The following is a 9,271-nucleotide window of genomic DNA, read 5'->3' on the forward strand; positions in this document are numbered from 1 at the left end:
TATTTTGTGGAAATGGCAAAAGGGGAAGAAAGTGGGGAGGGGGGCTTTACAATTGGCAAGAGGATGATGTCAAGAAGGATTTCAATCCGAGCAACAGAAAAGGTCTTAACTCCGTGAATAATTGGCACAAAACATTCCTCAGCTAAACATTGCCTCAATAGTGAGACGCTTTCAAAAGGCAGCTGGCCAAGCAGCCTTGGCTAGAGTAACACCAAGGCTCTGTCACAAAGAGCTCAACAACACTATCCAAGTGTCTCACGCAGCACAGCCTTGTTAAAATTTCAATTTTGATAATAATATTGCTTCCATCTAATTCTGTGAACATACAGCAGACACAAAAGAGGAGTTGAAGATCTGAAACCTAAGTATAGTTATTGTGTTTACATCTGTGAAAGGAGTTTGACTGTTCCTCATTTTCTTTCAGATTTTATGTGTAAATATTTGTTTCCACTTCTGTTAATGCCAATTGCACTTTGCCTCATGACATGCTAGATCTTAATTGAGGAACTGTGCTAACTATTGTGATAACGTGTAGTATCCTGACCAACTAGACAGAAGCCAATAACTACACTTTTATTGTCACTCCACTATAAATGGCACCAAGCCAAAACGGACAAACTATAAAAGGTTTGATCTTCAAATCGCAGGGAATATGGACCATTTAGAGTTTCCAACACCACACATTCTGTAATATCCACATCAAAATGACAATTTCTCATCTTTTCTGTCATCTAGATGCACATGCTGAATAACTGTGTGCTGCATAAAATTTTTACTGGAGGTTTGAGGAATCAACTAATGAGAAAATTATTAAATATGAGGATTTATTAACTTCTATAACTAGAAAATTTGCTTAAAGGCTTAGCAGACTGCATTGTTTGTGTGTGACTGTATGGTATGTTAGGTAAGTTTTCTGTGAACTGTGCAGAAAAAACAATCACAGAAAAATCTACAACTTCAAAAACATGAACTTGAACAGCTTTTGGGTGTTGAGATGATTTTACACTTTACTATGGCAAATGAACAAATTCAGCTCTAAATGAAAGATCTACTAGTGGATGTTTTGATCAGTGTTGTGCTTGAATTTAATATTCCCACAAAGCATCTTACAATCACCTCCTCAACAGACTATTGAAAGCTACTTGTTATTACTCATTAGCAGAGATGGGCTGTGATCCTGGACTGTAATCCCATTTTTTTTCAAGTAATGAGTAATGTAAGGGATTACTATTGCAAAAAAGTAATTAGATTACTGTTACTTTCCCATAAGCATGCTGCGTTACTGCGTTACTAAACCGTGATTTTGTTTGTGAGAGTGTCTCATGACAATGACGTACAAGCGTGTGACGACCGTGGCAGCAACAGACGTGTGCAGATCAACAATGGATAATATACAGTGTGGGAGAGAGTACGACCATGCAGCATTTAAAGCCTAGAAGTACTGACATTACTTTGAGTTTGACTCTGTAAAAAGTGACAAAAACATTAGCGTCCGCTGTACACTCTGTGTGGGAAGAAAATTTCTTTCTACAGCGAAAAATTAAACTTCAAATCTGAGCGAGGACGCTGCCACGGGAATGTGACATTCACAGAGAAACCCCCAGATCCCCCCACTGACATGACCGCTGTGGCACCGGGCAAACCTCCACCCGCCCCACTCCTGGTAAACAGGTGAAGATAGATTTAAGAGACAGGACTCAGTGCTGCTGAATCTTTGATTTATTTTTTGCTGTGTTTTACTTGCATTTATTTGAAAGAATGAGTGTAAACACAAAACATTATTTTATATGCTGGAATTTCCAGATGAGGTTTAAATGTTAAACACATTTCTTCCAGTCAGAGACTGTTGCTTGTAATTTAATTTTTGCTTGATGCAATGTGCATAAAATTAAAAGATTAAAACTAATAAAACAAGTGTTAAAAAGAGACTTTTTCATTTGATTCAGGTATGATCAAACGCCTCAGTATGACGGATTATGCAGAAAAAATAGAATTGGGCTGAAAGGTCTGTTGCTTTATTACTTATTCAGGTTGTGTATCAAGTAAGTAATCAGTAAAGTAACATGATTACTGTCTTGGAGAAGTAATCAGTAATTAGTAATTAATTACTATTTTCAGGTAACTTGACAATGATCAAACAAAAGCAGAATACGTCCACATCTTTGAGCTCCGTTTTTCACATTTTTGGGAAACGTTTTAACCAAGTAGCATCTCTGGGGTTCAAACGTGAAACCAAGTTCCTCAACTGACCACCTGAAGAGTAAGTCAGTTCCATCTACAGTCTCATATTAATTTCATCTGCAGGCTGAAAGTTAGCAGTGTGTTGCTTGACAACGATGCTGACACTGGCAGCTGTCTAGCAGCCGTCATCTCTCCTCTGCCGTCAGTTTTGTTTAGTGAAATTCTAGTTTTCTATTAGTCTCTTCTATGAGCTAGCTCTAATTAACTCTGTGCATTGTAGCCTTACTGTTTATGGATGTACTTTTTAACTGAGCTTGTTAGCCTTAGCTGATAGCATAGCATGCTACTGTCTCTTGTAAATATGCCCACACTTTCATATGGCGGTATTTACAAACTAGTAGGTGTTGCCTTTCTATTATTTTTGCTCCAAACTTATTTGCAGCCAGGATAATGGGATTTTGGGATTATAACATTTACATAGCAGATGGCGTGTATTAGCAGAATGCACAATAAACATGATTTCATGCTGTTTATTGGCTTCAGTTTTCACTTTACGTGACACATTCTCGAAACTAACCTTAAATCAAACGATGCACATTCAAAGAGAAAATTCAGCACTGCCCGTTTCATCCTTTAAGAGCCAAAAGCAGATCATAGATCACTGAAGCATTAATGAACTGTTTCATGGTGTTGTTCCTATAAACAGTGTTACGTCACTGTCACAGTTCCAGGTATTTAATGCCTGTGCTTGTTAAAGGGGTCTGTGTCTGCCGGTGCCAGTCTTGCTGTGTGCAGTGCACCTGTGAACACCTGCACTATGATCGTCCGAGATTTATGACTGCCTTTCTAAACTGGTTGTCATTCTGCCCCTGCCTCCATTCGGTGCTTGTTCCTGGAGCTCCTCGTCTTAGGTTCCTCAGAGATTCTCAGAGCTGTAACCCAGAATTTATATTTATATTTTCAATAAAGGTCTTTCAGCATGACAAGCTCGCACTTAATAGCAGGCGGTTATGCCTGACTTGTGCAGGAGTCTTTGTCAGAATGTTGATTATTTAAGACAGGGGCTGCTTAATAACTATCATTACAGCAATGCCTTGAGAGCGAGGGCCAATCAGGGTCCAAACAGCAAGCTCTTCTGCCAACAATGACGTTGACGTTGAGGAATGAGGAAACAAGGTACACATACTTTGGAAAATCAAAGGGTGTTAGGAAATTTTTAATTTTAGGATGCATAAATCAAACATTTCACTTTAAACGCTGCATCTATAATAAATCAGAACCTGCCTCAGAAGAGATCAAATAATGAATGATGTGTTATTTGTTGGTTAAAGCGGTCCACGGTTGAATCATGCCGTTTAATGATAACTGTATAGCCCTGAGCTAAAACTTTATGGTGTGGCTGTAAAATGTTTTTATTGTTAAAATGTCTTCATCATTCAAACAAAGTCAACAAAACGGCTTCGAAAACATATCATGTTTTATTCTTGGTGATTTGAATATAAAATCAAACTCAACTTTGTCTGTTTTTCTCTGATGCAGGCAGTGATAAGATCATGACTGTCATGTTGGAGTGTGTAGGTGAGATCCCAAATGCAGTCATGCAGAGAGGCAGACTTCAACTAATAAAAAGTGAGCAGTTTTAAAGTCCACAAAGTAAACTCCAACAAAGAGACAGAACACACACCATCGAAACACAAAAATGAGAAAAACTGTGGAGTTTAACCAGGAACAACAACAAAGCAGAGACAGGCCGGCATATGACATGACAAAGGACAGAGGCTGACACGACAATGAGACGTGTAAGGTAATCAGGGAACAGAAGGGGGTGATGAGGATTAAGTGAAAGGGATTACACAGGTGAGCTCAATCAGGGTAAACATGAGCTAGAAGTAAAACTGAGGCACACAAGTGAAATCTATGGGAAACAAGGCTTCAAAGTAAAGTTGAAAATAACCAAAAGACGCATGTAAACAGAGAGGCGAGAACTCACAGTGAAACACCAAGAGGGACGAGGGAACATGGAGAACAATGTTGCAAAAATGTATCACAAAGAGCAAAGATAAGGGAGGAAATAAATCCAAAAAGCATGATTTTGATTTATGTCAGAAGTCGGAACTGGGAGTGAGTGTCACTGCTGAGTTGAGTATGTTCCAATACCAAAGTTGGAAAATCAGGATTTGTTTTGCTCCTCAGCAAGATTCAATAATAGAACTGTGGGGATACTACTATTAATACTTCAGTTCAATTTTTCACTTATGTAGCACCAAATAACTGAAGGCACTTTATAAAGATTTAGAGGAAAACCCCCAAAATTAGACGAACTCTTATGAACAAGCATTTGGCGACAGTGGGAAGGAAAAAATTTACTTTTAACAGAAAGAAACCTCCAACAGAACCAGCCTCATCTGCTGTGACCGGTTGAGGGTGAGGGGACAAAGAGTGACAAAAGACACGCTGTGGAAGAGAGCCAGAGATTAATAATAATGAATGATTAAATGCAGAGAGGTGTATAAACACACATAGTAGATGCTCCAAGTAGCCTAGGCCTATTGCAGTGTAACTAAGGGAGGATTCAGGGTCACCTGATCCAGCCCTAACTATATGTTTTACCGAAAGGGAAAGGTTTAACCCTGATTTTGAGACTAGAGGGTGTCTGTCTTCTCAATCCAAATTGGGAACTGGTTCCACAGAAGAGGGGCCTGAAAGCTGAAGGCTCTGCCTCCCATTCTACTTTTAAATACCACTGGAATTTAAAATAAGCCAGCAGTCTGAGAGCAAAGTGCTGTATTGGGGTGATGCGGTACTATGAGGCCTGTAAGAGAAGATGGGGCCTGATTATTCAAGACCTTGTATGTGATGAAAGCATTTTAAATTTGATCCAGGGTTTGATAGAGAGACAAAGAAGACACCTGAAAGAAGAGAACTTCTTTCTAGTGCCCCTCAGATATACAGTACATATACAGCACAATAACTTGTTGCTCTGTGTCTAAAAACACCAACTGCAGCATATTAATGGATGGAGCCTGGTAAACAACAGTGGCAGCACAGATTAAAAGTTTGACAGGTTTACTCCTGTTTATATTGACTGCCACCATCTCGGATTGGGTGTGTGTGTGTGTGTGTGTGTGTGTGTGTGTGTGTGTGTGTGTGTGTGTGTGTGTACATACTTGGAACAAAGTTATGCCAACATTTCAGCTTTTTCCAGTCCAAACAGAAATCAGAGTGTGGAAGAGGCAAAGATCTCATGCCATTAGCACTGAGACCTCATGCTATTATGCTATGGTTTCGCACATGAAGCCATGCTGGAGGTCCCAGGCCTCCCTTTGTCTCCTTCAGTTATTGACAGGCAGCTTAATCCCACAGAAGCCAAAGGAAATAACATCAAGATGCAGTTAATTGCATTTTTTTTCTCTCTTGCAGGCCTTTCTACCCCATGTGTGGCGTATACCTAAAATTACACTCCATGTATGAAGAGGATTATAAATGATTGTCATGCTTGTGTTAGCTTGCAGTTCATACCAATTTGTGCAGTGTATGGAAGAGTATCGTGCTGTTATTAGAGCTTTCAGCATGAAGGGGTGTGGGGGACTAAATTATGAGTTGTCCATACAAAGGTTTACATCAGACGCTACACCCTCGGCTCCTTTGACTGTAAAAATGTGCGAGGAATGTAGTAATAATACATGGCGAGCACCTTATGCACTGACAGTACACGGGAGGTACTGTATGTCCCTGTGGCCATGCTTACATGAAAACCAAATAAGCAAGCCTCAGCTACACAAACGACTTCCTGCTTCACACCCATCGGGCTATAATTTTTCCCAAATAAGAGGATGTAAAAACTTCTCAGAGCATACTGAGGCATGAAATTATGAGAAAACTCTGATCTTTAAAGCCTGAAGGAGATGGAGGTTGAACTGAGAACTAAGGCAAGTGCTGCAGCTTTAGTTTACTCCCAAAACACTTCTGATTAAGCAAAGGAGAAATCATTCTTTGCAGAGGCAGTGGGTATGCTTTAGGTGGCACAAAAATTCCTGTGTAGAATCTGCTCATTTGCGATGGTTTCATCACCTCGCGCAATTCACAGGTGATTTGGACTAAGGAATGTGGTGGTGATCCTGCACCGAGAGGGCGGCTGGGGAAAGCTGAAAACAGTTGTGACAGTCATGCTAAAATAAGTTTGAGTAATGAACAACCTGATGACAGACTAACACTGTATCACTATACGCAAAAAACTGAGTCCTCTTTAAATGACTTGAAAGATGAATGAGAGGGATTTCTGGAAACATTTATACCGTAATAACAGAGCTGGTAGTGAAGCTAAAACCAGTGGTGTTTTCTCTGTACGCGTCCACGTTACTGTTCTTGACCGCTGACTGGTAGATTTGATCATACTTGTAAGTTTGTTGATGATTAACCACTCTAGTAGTTACGTATTCTAGTTTGATTAATCTTACCCTATTTTGAAGTCAGTGACTTTAATAAACTTGGCAGTTAGTAGTTTCACCTTTAGTATTTTAAGTTATGTAAGCAGTTTGAGTTGACATTTAATCTGAAATCTGTTATGATTTACACCTCCTAGCTTTTTGTTCTATATAGCTCTGATACATCTATGTACATTTTTTAGCACTAAACTGCAACATTTTGTGAGTATAGGAGTTTATAAAAACAGTGCTTTAACGATAAAGTACCAGATTTATTGTGTCGACAGCAGTGATGGGAATAACGGCGTTACAAGTAACGGCGTTACTATTTTCAGTAACGAGTAATCTAACTAATTACTATTCCTATCATTACAACGCCGTTACCGTTACTAACAAGAAAATGCGGTCCGTTACTATTTTTCAACAAACAGACAGTTGAAGCTGTGTTCAGCTTACCGCATCTTATATCAGTTGCACGGACGTAGCTGTAAGTAATCTGGACGCTACAGCTTTGAGCAGCTGCGCGCTCCCGCGGACGGTAATCACTTTGTGCCTGACGATCACTTTTTGGCACAACACCTGGAGCTCAGGGGGCAAAACAATCGCATGAGTGCTGCTGTTTGTCTGAGGAAGAATAAAGTAGTCGTGGTAAGTCAATCACACGATCACTTAAAGACAAAGCAACAAGGTGATATATACCAGTTTATAAACTGTGTTGATAGGCCACGTAAAACCAGAGTCATGATAAACAATATATACGCGGCGTTTTTTCCTCAATAGTTTCGTCACGTTTACTGTCTAAGGACAGCGCTAGCAGACATAAGCATAAGCAGAGAGTAACAAAAAAAACCCCAAAAAACCGGGAAGTTTTAGGAGTGACGGCGAGAGAGAGAGAGAGAGAGAGGGAGCAGAAAAAGAGAGAGAGAGCGAGTTTTGAGATGTGAGATTTGTGACGTTTAGCGTGTTTGGAGTGTGTAGTTAATGTGTTGTCTTGTGTAGTTAGTGTGTAGTGTTGTGGATAGTTTTGTGTTGTGTGTCAGAACAATGAGGCGACTGCTGTCTCCAGGTAGAAACAGCAGTGATACACCTGCTGCTGTCAGACCTGCAGGTATCAGGCTGTGATGTTCTCCTTTATAGTGGACAGAAATTATTTTTTTGGAGTGGCACAAATAATTTGTGTGGCATCTTATTGAAGAACAGCTGATTGTTCTGTAAATAGTTTGAAATGGTTGTTTAAAAAAGGGTAAAAGGTAAATGGATGCAAATAACTTTGTTGTTTGCAAAACTTGTGCATATGATTTTAAAATTGACAATTTATGTTTGCATTTAAAGTTATGAAATATGATTCAATAAACATGTTTGTGGTTGTTACAGTAAAAATATAACTTTTTCTACTCTGATTTTATGTTTTTTGTCTGATTTTAGATCAATTGTGTTAATACAGTATGTCAACATGAAAACATAACTGTAAATTCAGGCACGTGAGGTTGTGCTGAAAAGAATGATACCAAACAAGGCAAAGTAAATCGTTTTTAAAGGTGAAATGTAGAGGATAAATCAAAAGTGGTTAAAAATGGCCAATTATGCCCTGGACCCCAGAGGGTTAAACGTTTACGCAATAGTTACTTTTCAAGTAATTAATTACTTTTATAATCTTGTAACTCAGTTACTAACTCAGTTACTTTTTTGAAGAAGTAACTAGTAACTAATTACTTTTTCAAAGTAACTTGCCCAACACTGGTCGACAGACACATAAAACACTTGTTTTATATCAGTTGGTACTTTTGCATTTAGCATCATTAATGAGAAAGCAAATGAGAGAGTAATAGATTTTAAAGAAACAGCTATTATATATATATATATACATATATATATATATATATATATATATATATGTATGTGTGTGTGTGTGTGTGTATGTGTAGATATATATATATGAATATGTATATATATATATATACTTACATATATTACTTATATATTTTCACTACCTTGTATAACTTATATTTTCTGCTTCATCTGTGGATATTTTTGCTTTAACAAACAACAACTGGAGGAAAAAGGCGTACTCATCTTACCATAGTACACAGCTGTCTGTGGTCACCACCTCTTACATCATCAGGAGATGAGCAGCTGTACCTGACACACAGGTCCATCTTAGGCTCCTGTATCAGACTTCATTATATTGCCTAGCAACCGTCTAGCAATAGGCTAAAATGATCCATTGTCACACTTAATTTTTCCACAGTAACATCTACAAGACTTTAGTTACACGTGATATATTATGGCACCGTCAGGTTGCTTGGCAACAGTTCTTTAGCCTTTATATTTTGTAGCCCTTTTGCACTCTATTACACCTAAAAAAAGCATCCTCTCATTTTATTTTTTGTCATGAGAATAACATCTCATTCATATCCACAAAAGGTGAATTATGCATATCTAGCTCTTTTGTTTATTTTGACACCAAATGTTGAATTAACTTTAGTCAGTCTTTTAACTAAAACTAAATTTAGTTTTAGTCATAATAATTCTTTTAGTCATTCCCTTTTCATGGTACTACTTTCCTGTCTGCTCTCTATGGTTCTGTTATGTAAAGGCAACATAAATGCCCCCCAAAAGTATTATTAAAATATAAATTATAGTTGCCTCGAAGCCTTGAAATATGC

This window comes from Oreochromis niloticus, linkage group LG5 (genome assembly GCF_001858045.2).
Source record: "Oreochromis niloticus isolate F11D_XX linkage group LG5, O_niloticus_UMD_NMBU, whole genome shotgun sequence".
Lineage (NCBI taxonomy): Eukaryota > Metazoa > Chordata > Actinopteri > Cichliformes > Cichlidae > Oreochromis > Oreochromis niloticus.